The following is a 16,378-nucleotide window of genomic DNA, read 5'->3' as shown; positions in this document are numbered from 1 at the left end:
ATGACAATATCTAGCACTGGCAAAGTGCAGGCCAGGAATTCTCAACCTTTGATGTAATTCTTTGTTGTAGGGGATTGTCCTGTTTATTAAAATTTGTATCATGAGGAACTTTACTTAAAATACACTTACAAGAGTAAAAACTTTTTTTTTTTTTTTTTTGAGACAGAGTCTTGCTTTGTTGCCCGGGCTAGAGTGAGTGCCATGGCGTCAGCCTAGCTCACAGCAACCTCAAACTCCTGGGCTCAAGCAATCCTCCTTCCTCAGCCTCCCGAGTAGCTGGGACTACAGGCATACGCCACCATGCCCGGCTAATTTTTTCTATGTATATTAGTTGGCCAATTAATTTCTTTCTATTTTTTTATAGTAGAGACGGGGTCTCGCTCACGCTGGTTTTGAACTCCTGACCTTGAGCAATCCGCCCACCTCGGCCTCCCAGAGTGCTAGGATTATAGGCGTGAGCCACCGCGCACAGCCAAGAGTAAAAACTTTTGTTTTTTTTGGGGGGGTGACTATTTATTAAGAGACAGAGTCTACGTTGTCTAGGCTGGACTCAAAACTCTTGGACCCACCCAAGTGATCCTCCTGGCTCAGCCTCCCAAGTAGCTGGGACTACAGGTATCCACCACTGTGCTCAGGGAGTACAAACTTGTTTGACAAACTTTTTAATGCAGCACCATTGGTAATATTTTAGAAATTGGTAATGACTCAAATTAAATAATGTTAAATGTAAAATGCCCAGACACAGGAAAAAATTTCTTTTTGTTTTTATGAGACAGAGTCTCACTCTGCCACCCAGGCTAGAGTACAATGACATATTCACAGCTCATTGTAACCCTAAACTCCTGGGTGTGTGCTACCATGCCTGGTTAATTTTTTAAAAACTTTTATTAAAGACAAGGTCTCACTAAGTTGTCCAGGCTGGTCTTGAACTCCTGGCCTCAAGTAATCCATCCACCTTGGCCTCCCAAAGCTCAGGGATTATAGGCATGAGCCACTGTGCCCTGCTGAAAAGAATTTCTATGTCTTTCTTTCCAGAAAATTAGCTCTGATGTAGCAAAGTCTTCAAGATAAAATTATTCAGGGGAAAAGACAAGGTGCAGAAAGTGTAGAGGACATTTTTATAAGATTTAAAAAACAAAACTGTATAAACAACTGCAAATGCGAATGTATTTAAAAAGCACATACACAGAACTACGTTATGGGTTTTGTTTATTTAAAGCCTGGAAGGAGGTGTGCTAAGCCACATACAGTGGCTGTTTCTCTGCAGAGTAGGATGAAAGGGCACAGGGGAGCACATGGAATTTTTTATTTCTATTTAAAATATTCCAGCATTGCTTGCATCACCTTACAAGGACATTGTCAAATAATAAAGATAAAAATAAGAGGTAGGAAAGGAAGAAAGAAGGACAAGAACTCTCACTGGAGTCCTGCCCTCCCCTCCCCTGGAGTAAGCAAGCCGAGCTTAAGGGGCTCCTCATGCTCCGCGATGGAGTCCCCAGGGCAGCCTCATCCATACCACCTTGCCAGATCCTCGAAGCAATGCTTCCATGTTGGCAGACAGAGGTAGTTATTTCCATTTTGCAAATGGGGAAACTGAGACCCAAAAACATAGTGACTTGCCCAAGCCCTGGAGAGATCGAGGGGTCCCAGATCTCTGGAGTCCCGGGCTGCTGTTTCTTCTGCTGCAACTCCCCCCCCCCCTGCCCCGGCCCAAGTAACGGGGGCACGAGCCGCAAGAGGCTCTTGGAACCACCGGCCTAACATCTATGCCCGGTCCAAGCTTGTGCCTCGACTCCTTCAGCTCCTCTTCAGCACTTAGGCTTCGCACACAGCGGGTATTCGTCCCTCTAGAGCCGTTTTCATCCTCTGGCTCTCCTTTTCTGAGGGCAACGTGCTTTAGAAAGCGCATCTGGCTGTCACTCACCAGCTCAAGAAGCGGCTTCACCTCTCTGCGCCTCATCTGCAAAAGGGAGATAAATGTACCTAACTCAAGGACCATTCTGAGGATCAAAGGAATCGTGTATGAATGCATTTTGTAAAATATAAAGTATTTCAAAATGACAGTTTATTTTAACAGAATAAAACTCTAGCTCTCTCTCTCTCTCTCTCTGGAAGTTTAGAGTAAGATTAGTAGGGTAATTGCAAGTGAGAGTACTTGAATGAAAGTATGAAGTTGCAACAGGCACAACTACGGGCGTGGAGGTTGGGAAGAGTTCAGATAATGGGTCAGTACCCCTAAGCTCATATCTTACCCAAGTCAGGTTTCTTTGGAACCTATTATTGGGCTTTGGCACTTGTGCTGTCGCCAGGGAGAGATCCACAATGCTAAACATCTTAGGGCATGGGCAACAAGGAAACGAGAAAAAACCAATGTGTTACCAGCACCTCAAGATTGTATTTCCACCCACAGGAAAACAGACCAGGCAGGAAACAGGTTAATATGTCCACCAGGGTTTATGGAACTGCTTGGTTAATTTATTAACATTATAAAAAGTAATGTAGGTGGAAGTGCCTTGGGCATGGGACCAACTCCCACCATCCCAGGGAAACGCAGTAAAACCCACCTTGTAAAGAGACAGCAGCAAGAAAGGCCACTTTAGAAAAGCTCAGCTCACTGCTAGGCAGGGTGTGGTGAGGCAGCGCTATTACACACGCTGCCGAGTGTGTGAGTGGCTCATTACTTTCCTTTTAAGCAATTTATCAGTGTGTCATTGGAGACTTTCAACAGTTCACACCTTCTCACACAGGAGTTCTAGGTGCAAAATTCTATTCTAAGAAAATAATCAGACTCATGGTCAGATGTAGACACACACACGGTTTTGTATGTACACACACAAAGATGTTCAGCTCAGAGTCACACACACGCACGCACACACACACACACGCGCGCACACACGCACACACACACAGACACCCCCCAACTGTCCAAAAATAGAGGAATGGTTAACTGTAAAATATTAATAAGTTATGAATATATTTAAATGATGGATTATACAATCATGAAAATCATGTTTAAGGAATATTTTGTGACATGAAAAATGCTCACAATAGTAAATGAAAAAAAGCAGGACATAAAACTTAGTTTATAAATATTTAAAATATACACGTTTAAAATAGTAATGATAATGATGATGATGATGATAGTAGCAGCTGACACTTATTGGATGCCGTGAGCCAGGCAGGGCTCCACCACATGACTCATTTCCACCTCTCCAGTCCCCTAAGGTAGGTCCCTATCATCACTCCCGTGACTCAGAGCAGTGAAGGGGCACGGGGCTGGGTGGTGTGTCCAAGGCCACGCAAGGGCGGGCACAGGGAGGCAGGGCTTCCAGCAGAAGCCTTCCCTTGCGGCTCTCGGCCCTCTGTAACACTACGACAAAATGCTGAAAATGGACATCGTCGAGTGCTGGGACCGAAGAGCAGGTGAGTTTCTTCTTTATCCTAAACTTTCTATAGAGGCATATTTTTCTTTTGTTAAAATTGGTTACTGCAAAAATATCAACACATTCAAATATTTCCAAAATACAGGGAGAGAGTATTAAATAACCTAAGCTCCAGAGAGATGGGAGGAGGGAAATCAAATTCAATTACACTGGAAGGGACCAGGAAAGGCCAGCAGACGAGGCCTAGAGGGCAGACAACCAGCTCAACTGGAAACACGTTTCCCTGGGTATTTGAGGGACATTCATGTGGATGACTCGTGGGACAAGGGGACACTACTGGACACGGAGGTGTGGCGCTGAGGAGCCACGTGGGCTGGAGACGGATGTGGCGTGAACAGCAAGCACATGTGCCTGAGGCTGTGAAAGACACCACTGTTTCCGCTTGTCCTTCGCCTCCACTCCTTTCTTGGGGTAACAGCAACCCATCTCTCCCCTCAGAGAACTACCCCACCTTTCCACAAAGGCTTGGTGAGACAATTAAAGTGCCCTGCCACCCGGGGAGTGGGGACATCTGCCAAGATCAGGGGAAAGGAGAAAGTGTGACGTGTAAGCCAATGCGCGTTTGTGGCCGATGATCCCTAACTCCTCATTAGCACGCAGCCCCCAGCCTTGCAATCAACGGCCTTTGCTGCTTAGGGAGCCACTGCTCAGCTCTGAGTTTTAAATTTGGATTTTCTTGAGGCCACAGTGAGACAGTCTTAAAAGCTGGCTTTGTTGAAGGAGGAAAAGTTTTCCTAATTTCCAAATCTTTCCTTTGCAGATCAAGAGAACAACCTGGGGACGAGAAGATAGAGATTTTCCATAAGCCACAGTGTGGAGATGACGCAGAACAAGGTCAAAGACAAGCTCCCATACAGCAGGAAGGGACAAAGGCCTTCTGGTGCCGCCAAGGAGAAAAAGCAGGACAAGAGTTCAGATGCAAGTGTTCTGGTCCACCCTCCTCTAAGGTCGAATCCTCTGTGTGGGGCTCAGAAGCACCAAGACAAGTTTAGGGGACACTGGTGTCCCACTGCCCCGAGCACAGCCCCAGGAGAGCACTGGCCTCTCAGAGGACCCTCCCACGGGCCAGGTCACAGAGGCATCAAAGCAGCCCTGGGAGATGGTGTGCGGACAACAGCAGTTCCCCGTCTCCCCTTGGCCTGGGGGTGCCACGCAGGTGGTCGAGAAGTGTGCACACGCTCCAGTGATGAGCCGAGAAAGGCTGATGGATGAAGAAAGGCCAGGTGACAAGCTGTGAGGGCCATGGCACACACATGGCCCTCGAGACAATAGACACTGGCAATTTTCATGATTATAAGCAGGTCAGTGTACTGCTCAGGAACTACTAATAAATTAGGTCGGCCCCATCTTGGTGGGTACTACCATAAACCATAATGGCTAGGGACAAACCCATAGCAGCCATGTGGCAGTGAAGACCAGCAAAGGGCAGAGAACAGCATCTGAACCATAGGGCTCCCCCACTGCCCCCTTATATCCAAAGGCCACCCCATGACAATGGAAGCAGATGGGAGACGCGAGAGATCCCAACTTACTGAATATGTATGCAAAACAGAGTGCTGGAAACCAGAAGAGACTGAAATGCCCCTACAGTGGGGAGAATGGAGGTTGAGAAGAAAGTAAGATCAGCTGAGAGATAGAGAGGAAGTTGCATTGTTTTTGCACCTGAGTAGGAATGGGCAAAATGTGCCCCTGCCACAGAGCCCAATCAGAGCTTCTCTCCCAGGAATTTGAATCTTGTAAGGAGAGACACATCGGGACCAAAAATGCAGGGAACCAAATCACCCTGGACAATGCCCCAGAGACTGCTGGCACCTGGAAAAGGCTTCGTCTGGTTCCCAGGCTGATAAGGCCTGGCTGTTCAGCTTTTCCTTTTGTTGAGTTAGTTTTCTGATATTCTTCCAGTATATTCCTTTTTCACTCAAGCAGGTCAGCAGGTCAGAGTTCTTCTTTTTTTTTTTTTTTTTTTTGAGACAGAGTCCTGTTTTGTTGTCCATGCTAGAGTGAGTGCTGTGGCGTCAGCCTAGCTCACAGCAACCTCAAACTCCTGGGCTCAAGCAATCCTCCTGCCTCAGCCTCCCGAGTAGCTGGGACTACAGGCATGTGCCACCATGCCCGGCTAATTTTTTCTCTATATATTAGTTGGCCAATTAATTTCTTTCTATTTATAGTAGAGACGGGGTCTTGCTCTTGCTCAGGGTGGTTTCAAACTCCTGAACTCGAGCAATCCGCCCGCCTTGGCCTCCCAGAGTGCTAGGATTACACGCGTGAGCCACCGCGCCCGGCCCAGAGTTGCTTTCTACATTCTCGGACCCAGGATGATCCTGGAAGTGAGTGCGAGATGAGAAGAGAGCCGAGATGTGGCCCCCGAGGGCCAGGAGATGGACAAGGAGAGGCCCTGAGGACACCCGCACGTGCAGTGGCCGCACAGGCCGGAAGGGGCATCAGTTAGGGAGGCCGTGTCCAGGGCCAGGCAGTGCTCGGAACTCAAGCAACGTAAGAAAGAGACGGGGACGCTGCATTCAGCAAAGGAGGTCACTCACGACCTTGGCAAGGTGTGTTTCCGTGGGAGAGGAGCCTGGTTGCAGTAGGCTGACAAGAGGAGGAGGGAGAGAAAGAAGTAGAGACACTGACCACGGCTCCAACAGGGACAAAAGAGAAAAGGAAAGGAGCTTTAGGGGGGAATCTGGGTAGAGGGGGGCTCTGTGGGTTTGGGTTTCCATTTTTCGTTTGTTTTCGTTTTTTTTTTTTTTAAATATGAGAGAAGACACGATGTGCATCGGCATGTACAGAAAACGCTGTGAGTTTCCTGAGAAGGTGGGAGAGATGGGAACCAACGTGATGTCAGAGTAGGGGCTAATTTGAGGAGGAGGAGGAAGGGGGACAGAAGGGATGGAGACACAGGCAAAGATCAAGGACATACAGCAAGATCTCGTATCTAATGGCTTCTGAGGACACTTCTATGGTGAAACCTTTTCTTTTTCCCTCAGGCAGAATTAGATGTTCACGAATGAGCAGAGAATGAAGATATACTTTGAATAGTAACAGTTGAGGGTCAACACTTGAGGGGGAAGATCGGGTCAGAGCACATGGAAAGGAAAGCACAGGGCAAGGAAGGAATTCTTGAGAGTTAGGCTGAGCCAGGAAACCGTGACACAATAGTTCCAATGTAGGGTAAATTGAAGACTCTTACCACGACGGAGGTAATTCAAACTGAAAATCCAAACCCAGGCATTCTGCAGCTGGGCAGATGTAATCATTTATGAATGCTTAAAGGCTTAATTCAACAGCTTTAGAGCAGGGGCTCTTTAAATTTTTTGTTTTGCACAGGTAATACATTGACATGATTCAAAAGTCTAGAACACACGGTACATAAGAAGTCTGGCCTCTCCCACCTGCCCCCCATTTCTGAAACACTTCTCTTAGTCCATCTTGTCAGTGTTTCTTTATGCACATACAAGCAAAACAAATATACTAATATATTCTCAGTTGTACATCCTTTTACTATTTATATGTCTTAGATATCTTTCCTCAGTGCACACAGAGCTTCCTCAAACTTTTTTCTAGTGTTTTTTTTATTTTTAAATTTCAAATTATGGGGGTACATTTTGGTTACATATGCTGCCTTTGCACTGCCCAAGCCAGAGCTCCAAGGGTGCCCACCCCCCAGACAGTGTGCTCTGTACCCATTAGTTGTGAATTTACTCAGCCCCTCTACCTCCTTCACTTTGCGTATGCTCCAGTTTTTTTGCTCAGTCCTCTACAGATAGACACTTGAGTTGTTTCCAATCTTTTGCAAGTGCAACCCATGTTGCAATGGATAACCTTTTACATAAGTTATTACATATATGTACAAATGTCATCTACAGGGCAGATTCCTAGGCTTGTAATTCTGGTAGATATTACCAATCAGCAGGGCTGCCTGTTTCACAATCCCTCCAGCAATGTATCAAAGGGCCTGCTGCCGATTCTACCCCTCGCCTACCCCTACCTCCACCCCCGTCCAGAGTGTGCTGTCAAACCCTGGGCTTCCTGCCAATCTGACAGGTTCACGATGGTATCTTAGTGTACTTTTCATAAGCACTTATCTTTTGAAGATTAAGGTTGAGCAACTTTTCATGAGTTTAAGAGCCATCTGTATTTCTTTTTCTGTGAACCATCTATGTGTCCTTTGCTCATTTTTTCTCTACTTCTGCTGTAAAAGTTCTTAACCTGGGGTTTGTGGCTTTCCCAGGGGATACTGTGACTCAGATAAGGTTAACAAGTATTGTGGGGTGGGGGGAAGGAGAACTCACACTAATCCAGTATCTTGAGGCATACATATAGGGGTTTATTTTTACTTTTTAACTTTTTAAAAACTTTTAATTGAAGCTTAAATATACACACGGAAAAATGTACATATACTGTTACAGAGCACACTCCTATAACCAACATCAGGTCAAGAAACAATATCACCAGCACCCTAGAAGCTGTCCTCAATACTCCAAAGATTCTTTTCTTTTGTAGCTGTACTTCTTGATTCCACCTTTTAGCCTTAACACCTTCCTGATGTCATCATACAGTTCAAACTGCAAAGTTCCAATGAATGGCAATTTGAGTGAGAAGGCAAGCGGTTCACAAACTTGGTCTTCAACAATGTGAAAATCCACAGTGAAAGGCTTTGCCACAGTTAAGGCAAGAGGACCTGCGACCCTAGGGCTCCCTCTGCTGGTAACAAGTAGCAACCAGGAAGACACCCCCGCCCCGTGCCCCATCCAGAGTTTTTGAGGATTAACTGGAGTCTCAGAATTCAAGTTGCTGCAAACTTAATGGGAATCTGCACAAAGGGGCATGGCGAGGCCACTTAACAAGGTGTCACAGAGTCGTTCGCTCCCCAATCTGTTCCCCAACATTTCAGTAAAGCAAATACCAAAATAACAGGCCACGATAGCTTTGGGGCTTTGAAGAGAATGACGAGAAAGGGCAACTAATCCCCACTTCCCCAGCCCTTACCTATTTCCTCCCCACCCTATGCCAAAAAAACCAAAAAACAAAAAAAACCCCAAAAAACAAGAGACTGGTGTGAAAGTCTCTGATGCTCAAATTGCCTGTCAAAGGTGTCCACAGTCCCCAGTCACGGCTCTAAAAGACCAGCAGGCAAATGGACTTGCTGAGTTGCTGGAGCGGCTGACGGATGGACTCCCTGGCGCACTCGCTCATTCAGTGCATACGGTGGCAGACCCTGTGCTGGGTACAGGGATGCAGGATGCAGGATGCAGCCCCTGCTCTGATGGGCTACATGCAAAGTGCCTTGGGGACAGGGACTAGGAGGGAGGGGGGAGGCAAGAGAAAAAAATGTAATATAAATGTATCTTGTCCTCCAGAAATTTAGAATCTAGCTGGAGATACAAGGAATGTACAGAAAAAAGGCTAAAAAATAACTTAATGGGGCACCTGAAGAAGTCCTAAGTGAAGTGTTACTGGAGTACTAGAGACAGAGAGGGGCCCTGAGCTGACAAGGTTGGCAGTTGGTGGACAGAGGGGCTGGAGGCTGTTCAATTATAGATTTTTGCAAAAGAAGATGCCCAGTGAAGTCAACTGGACACCAAGTAGAACCTCAAGGGAGAAGAGAGTAGGGAGGACTCAGGATTACCACCATCCAGGGTAGGTTACAACCATAACCCAGGTTGTGGGTCCATGAACTCTACTTTGTCAGGGTATCCAGAGCTGATCAAATTAGGGGGGGATGGGCCAGGCGCAGGGGCTCACGCTTGTAATCCCAGCAGTTTGGGAAGCTGAGGCAGGAGGATCGCTTGAGCCCAGAAGTTGGAAACCAGTCTGGACAATAGAGCAAGACCCTGTCTCTACACAAAATTAAAAAAAAAAAAAAATTCAAGGGGATGGACTCGGTGTTGACCAATGATCTATAAGCCAGATGAGAATTCACAGAAGGAAAGATAACCTCCCCACTACTGGGATGGATGCTCATGTTTGCCCCTTTCCTCCTATTATTTCCCACCCTCTCCTTGGGGGTCCTCATCCTTTCCTGTGGCTTCAAGGCCACCTGTATGCAGACTCCACAGTCTCTACCTCCATTTCCAATCTCCCACTTGAGCTTCTGACCTGTGTATCTTCCTGCCCCCAGGACACTTGCTGCCCCACAGATCTCTCGGGTTCAGTATGTCCCACCTGAGCTCGTCATTTAGCGCTATCTCAGCATGGGAAGGCAGTGACAGCACCAACTCTAGCCAGGCAGCCTAGGCTCAAATTCTAGCTCCGTCACTTGCTAGCCATGTGACCTCAGGTGAGCTACTTCTCTTTGCTTCAGTTTCCTCATCTGGAAAAATGAAGATAATGGTGATTTTATAGGATTGTTGTGAGAATTAAAATGAGTTTTCTGACACACACTAAGAGCTAGTATTAGCTGTTATTATTTTCCTCCATTTAAATGTTGTTCTTTCTCTGTTTCTGTCAACTGGATTTAGTAGAGTTTAATTAGACAGGCAGTAACATCCCTTCGGCTACGCAAAGCAGAAAGCAAAATACTGACTTTCGCTCACTGCCCCTGCTGTTCACATTCACTCTCTCGCCAAAGCCTCATCTACACAACTTTTCGATGTGTTAACTTGTCCTCAATACCGTGGCCACCTGTTCTCCAGATCACTGCTACCTTAGGCCTGGCTCACTGTGCCAGGCCACACTGAGACCAGAATAATCTTCCTAAAATAAATCCAGCCATTTCTTCTCTCTCCCATGACCCCCATGGTCCTTAGGATAAACTCCTTGCCATGGTCTTTAAGACCTTTCATGACCCGATTCCTGCTTTCATCAGCACCTCAAACTCCGTATGTCCGAAAGCAAACTCTCCCACTCCCCAGACCTGTTCTTCCTGGATTTCCTCCCTCAGTGAGTGGGCCACCTACGGAGACATCCCTGCTCAGCCTAGCACTGTCCTTCAGCCCAGGTGTCAGGTCTGGCCGTCCCTCAGATTATTCCCAGTGCCTTTTAAGTGGCCGCTTTTACATTCCCCTCCCCGTCCCAGCTACTTTCTAAGAGGCTGCCAGAATGATATCAACTGCTAACTGGGGCATAACATTTTGTTGAAAATCATTCATGACCTTCGGGATAAACTCCAAGCTCTTTAACTTGACTCTCTCCCTGAGCTGGCCTGGCCTCGCTCTCCAGACTCGTTCTAGCCCCTCCCTCTGCCCCGGCAACCTCTGACTTCCCAAATGTCCCCAGGAGCTTCTCCCAGACACGGCCCTGCACCTCCAGAGGGGGCTCGGCAACCCTCCGAGGTGCCCACACCACACCCTGTCCTCTGCTGACTCTGGGGCTCTCCAGCGAGACCACCAGCTTCGCAGGGGCTTCTGCCCAGCACCAGGCAGGCAGCAAGTGTTCGCTAAAGTCTGCAGAAAGAATGAGCGGAAACTGAGGACACGAGAGGCAACCTGACACACTGTGGTCCCACAGCTGAGCAGAGCCACTGGACGCAGCTCTCTTCACTGCCCCAGCCTTCCAAAATGAGCAACGTACATTTACTTTCCACTGCCACACTGCCTTGGCAACAGGAAGTATTTCATAACGGGATGACTGTGGGGATTGAAAATATTTAAATAGTTTCGGTCACACGGTGACACTCAATGCCTTCCTTTGATAAGTAATTACCGAGTGCCAACTATGTGCCACACAAGAGTTTAGGCCCTGGGGATATACTGTATTTTCATCAACTCTAAGACAACATTACTTTAAATACTTACCATATACTGTAGGTACAATTAAGAAAGAAAAAAAATACTACCATTAAACTAGGACATACTGCGGATTATACTGTGTTTCCCTGAAAATAAGACCTATCCATAAAATAAGCCCTAGCAGGATTTCTAAGCATTGGTGCAATATAAGCCCTACCCCCAAAATAAGAAGTAGTGATGGGCGTGGCTACGCAGCGTATCTGTACAACCTATGCATCTTGTCGCTGGGCGGTAAAGAAGACGAGCAGCCCTTCTCATCTGTCCCATGAGAGCTCTAGAGCTCGACATGAGAGATTGGGGCCAATGGTTCTAAAGGAAATAGAGTTGCAAGAAATTCAGGATGGAATTTGGGATTTGGAGAGTTATGATGATGTTCTAGAAGAAGACGACTTAACTATATTTGAATAAATGTAGATTGTTGTACCATACTTAAAAAAAATAACACATCCCCTGAAAATAAGCCCTAGGGTGTCTTCTTGAGAAAAAATAAATATAAGACCTTGTCTTATTTTTGGGGAAACACGGTAAAACACATCCAGATTTTAAGAGTGCTAAGTTGTGGGAAAATGTGCAGCTTAGACTCAATTAAAAAAGTGGTGATAAAGAAAAGAGATAAACTCTCTGTCCTCAGATAGCTTCTATTCCAGTGAGGGGGCCAAATAATAACAGACATTGTCAGGCAGTGGTAAGTGCTATCACGAAAAACAAAGCAGGGGGAAGGGCTACAGAGTAGATGGCGCTGCTAGGGTAGCCAGGGAAGGCCCCTCTGGGGAGATGATGTGAGCGGGGATTCCAATGAAAAGATGAGTTGTGGGTAAATACTGTTCTTGCAAAGGAAATACCAAACGTAGAAGACCTGAGAGGGAAATATGCCTGGTAGGTTCAAAGACACACAAGGCAAATGTGGCTGGAACAGTGCCAGGCCCTGGGCAGCTAATTTCCTCAAGCCCACTGGTGTTTCCAGGGTGAAAGCAGGTGTCCCTGGTCTAGCGGGGTATGTATGGAAGGTGGGTGTGGGTAGGCTAAGAAGAGCAGCGTAACCCAGCAATCAGGAAGGTGGTGTGGAGTCAGATTGCTCAGATTAGAATCCGTGTTCTGCCACTTACAAGCTGTGTTACCTTGGACAATTTATCTAACTGCTCTGAGCCTTAGTTTCTCCATCTAGTTTCTTCAGGACATAACAAAAGTATCTGTTTCACAAGTTGGTTATGCTGATTAAATGAACAGTTGTAAATCAATACACAAATCATAATTTTTATCACTACCTTCTATCTATCCCAAAGGCATTTTAAAAATTATATCAAGGTAAAGAACAAATTAAATTATTTGAGCCTTAAAAGATAAGACTGCTTTTCCAGATTACCAACTGGCAGGATGGCAGCCACATTGGTAGGGAAATAAATTAAAGACTGTGAACTTAGATATAAAAAAAATAATTTTATGCTTTGTATGGAACCAAAGAAGACCCGAATATCAAGAGCAATTCTAGGCAACAAAAACAAAATGGGAGGTATTAATATGCCAGATATCAAACTATACTACAAAGCTGTAGTAATTAAAACAATTTGGTATTGGCACAAAAATAGGAATAGTGACCAGTGGAGCAGATCTGAGAATCCTGATATAAAACCATCCTCATATAGGCATCTAATCTTTGACAAAGCAGACAAAAACATACACTGGGGAAAAGAATCCCTTTTCAATAAATGGTGCTGGGAAAACTGGATAGCCACTTGTAAAAGGCTAAAGCAAAGCCCACACCTTTCACCTGTCACAAAAATCAACTAACGCTGGATAACAGACTTAAACCTAAGGTATGAAACTATTAGAATTCTAGAGGAAAATGTTGGAAACACTCTCCTAGACATAGGCCTAGGTAAAGAGTTTATGAAGAAGTCCCCAAAGGCAATCACAGCAGCAACAAAAATAAATAAATGGGACATGATCAAACTAAAAAGCTTCTGCACAGCCAAAGAAATAGTCATGAAAGTAAACAGACAACCTACAGAATGGGAGAAAATTTTTGCATCCTATGCATCCGATAAGGGACTGATAACTAGAATACTTAGAACTCACGAAAATCAGCAAGAAAAAATCAAATAACCCTATTAAAAAGTGGGCAAAGGACTTGAACAGAAACTTTTCTAAAGAAGACAGAAGAATGGCCAACAAACATATGAAAACTTGCTCAACATCTCTAATCATCAGGGAGATGCAAATCAAAACCACGATGAGATATCACTTAACTGCAGTGAGAATGGCCTTTATCAAAAAGTCTCCGAACAATAAATGCTGGCGTGGATGTGGAGAGAGAGGAACACTCCTACACTGCTGGTGGGACTGCAAACTAGTTCAACCTCTGTGGAAAGCAATATGGAGATACCTTAAAGCAATACAAGTGAATCTACCATTTGATCCAGCAATCCCATTACTGGGCATCTACCCAAAAGATCCAATGACACTCTACAAAAAAAGACACCTGTACTCGAATGTTTATAGCAGCACAATTCATAATTGCAAGGCTGTGGAAACAGCCCAAGTGCCCATCAATCCAAGAATGGATTAATAAAATGTGGTATATGTATACCATGGAGTACTATTCAGCTCTAAGAAACAATGGTGATATAGCACATCTTATATTTTCCTGGTTAGAGCTGGAACCTATACTACTAAGTGAAGTATCCCAAGAATGGAAAAACAAGCACCACATATACTCACCAGCACACTGGTATTAACTGAGCAGCACCTAAGTGGACACATAGATACTACAGTAATAGGGTATTGGAAGGGGGGAGGGGGGCGGGTATATACATACATAATGAGTGAGATGTGCACCATCTGGGGGATGGTCATGCTGGAAACTCAGACTTGTGTGTGGGGGGGAAGGGCATTTATTGAAACCTTAAAATGTGTACCCCCATAATATGCCGGAAAAAAAAAAAAGACTGTGAACTTGTCTTCTTCAAAGTTATATTTTAAAACAAAAACGTATCTTCCTATATAAATTGATTGCTTTTACAGTATAAATGATGGAATTAAGTTTCTATTCAGTCACTTATAAGACCCCTGTAACAAGAAGGAAACACTGTTAGAGGAATGTTATGTCTACCATAGCTTTTAAATTAAATGGCATTACTATGTACTTAAGTTAATACCAAGATAATTTCCTGTAAAGTCCACACAAGTTCAGGTATTTTCCCATGGCTAGAATGATCCTGTGTTGCTGGAACAGGAGGCAGGTCTGGCTTCTGTTCACTCAGATCACATGTTTTGCGGCTTCTCTAACTCATTCCAAGTCATGAGGTACCACACAGTGAACGAATCCTATGTATAATGACTTAAAACTTCAGGCCATGTCAGGTGTGTGAGCTAAGAGACTTTGTATTCCCAAGAGACTCTCATCTTCCAAGTATTCCTTGAGTAATGAGTCGTATTCTCCATCATAACTTTATGATGGAGATGTGCTTACAAAAACTGAAACACTTGAACTTTCTAGATATTAGTATTTAATGTTATAACAGGTGGAAATCAGGTAAAATGACGATTAACCAAAATTGTATTGTACATCTACTAGCCCCCAGGAACGTTTTAAGATCTGGGAATTCAATAGCGATCTACACACAGTCCTTGCTCTTGAGGATGTATGAGATTTTATCTGAAGTTATATTTTGAAATGGCAGCTTAAAACGTTATTTAATCTTGATGCAATTCACTTGGCAAGGTCTGAGAAAAAAATCATATTTTCCTCTCTCTTATTCTTTTCCAAGAAATTGTTGACAAGGGCAAACACTGATAAACAGGCTTTTGAGACAGTTTAAATTCTGATTTAAAAGCACTGTGTGACACAAGACAAGTTAGAACAAGGTATCTAATCTCACTGAGTCCCAGTCATCCTCATCTGCAGAATGTGTAAAATCACAGGAGCATTAAATGAAAGAATATGTACATAACTGCTTGTCAGTAGAGGACAGCCATTATTATTATTGTAATTAAGTTCAATTAATAGTTTTCTTTCACCCCTGCCAGTTATTGAGCCTCTGGCATGAATAAAAAAAATTTTCAATGCTTTACCCAGGACTAAGTGCTTTATATTTAACAACCACATACAATAAGTTGCAGATTTCATTTCCAGACACAGGCCAGGCATTCCAAGGCTGGACAAAGCTAAACTATCTTTGGCAGCCTATCTAGTTAGTTAACTATACCTAAGGCATTGAGAAAAGGGGTGGGAGGGGCCCGTTTTGGTTCCTGGAAAAGTCCTTACTCTAGGGCTGGGCCAGAAGTAGCGCTAGCAACCTCTACTGAGGAAAGCCATCTTTTCCCACGAAGCTTTGAGAAGTGTAGACGTGGAGCAGGGGAGTGGCAGGCGAGGAGAGGCAGAACTAGATCAACAGAACCAGTCCTGGTGATGGAGGAGGTGGAAGCTGGTTGCACAGATCACCCTTTCCTGCCTGCCATTTGAGCAACCTTCAGAATCACAGAAATGAAAAAGTCCCTAAAAAATCACCTACTTAGGTGAACTGCCTAAATCTTTTTGCGAAATTCGGTGTGTAGGCGCGTTTCTCTGGTTAGAGGATCTATAGTTCTCACCATATTCTCAAAGGAGTGTACGGCTGAAAAAGAGAGATTCGCTAGCTGATACAGTCCAACTTTCTCACATACAAGATGGAGAAACTGAGGCCCAGAGAGAGAAAAGCAGCTGCCTCAAGACAAACAACAGGGACATCAAAAGCGAGCATTTCAATTCAACCCCAATTCCGGCCTCACATTCATGGTCCTGGCCATATCCAACACCTCCTCGCTTCCGTGCAGGACCCGAAAGATGCTAGGAGCAGAGGGCTGCTGTCAGAGCCCGGGAGAGGTCGCAGGCGGTCCAGATTCTAGCATCAAGCCAACCGCGTTAGACAGGGCTAGACTGCGATAAAGACTCCAGATCCCGTCCTCATCCCCGAATTCCGTTGCCTAGGTGACTCCAGGTAGAGGACTAAGCACCAGGAGACCCCGGGGAAGTGGAGGTAGTCGGCGACTGAGAAAAATAACGCCCACTCACTCACCTGACACGGAGGAGGAAGCAGACACGCCCCAAATGCGGGTCCAGAGCGAACCACGCGGGAGGGAGTAGGGAGAGAAAAGAATAACAGGAAGTGACGTACGGCGCACGTGCTCCCGAGAGGGCGGGTGCCGGGCGTTTGCCAGGCGCCGCCA

The 16,378-nt window shown here is 45.3% G+C and overlaps 1 long non-coding RNA gene across 1 annotated transcript; it reads right to left on the bottom strand.

Moving 5' to 3' along the window:
• Window positions 1–1,291: 1,291 nt before the first annotated feature.
• Window positions 1,292–16,326, bottom strand: LOC105880134 (uncharacterized). The gene is made up of 2 exons (XR_001158033.2): window positions 16,228–16,326; window positions 1,292–1,960 (listed from the first exon to the last, which is right to left on the bottom strand). It is a non-coding gene; the product is annotated as an uncharacterized LOC105880134 (long non-coding RNA).
• Window positions 16,327–16,378: the final 52 nt, after the last annotated feature.

Source organism: Microcebus murinus, chromosome 16 (assembly GCF_040939455.1).
Source record: "Microcebus murinus isolate Inina chromosome 16, M.murinus_Inina_mat1.0, whole genome shotgun sequence".
Lineage (NCBI taxonomy): Eukaryota > Metazoa > Chordata > Mammalia > Primates > Cheirogaleidae > Microcebus > Microcebus murinus.
This window is presented reverse-complemented; position numbering and strand designations above follow the sequence as displayed.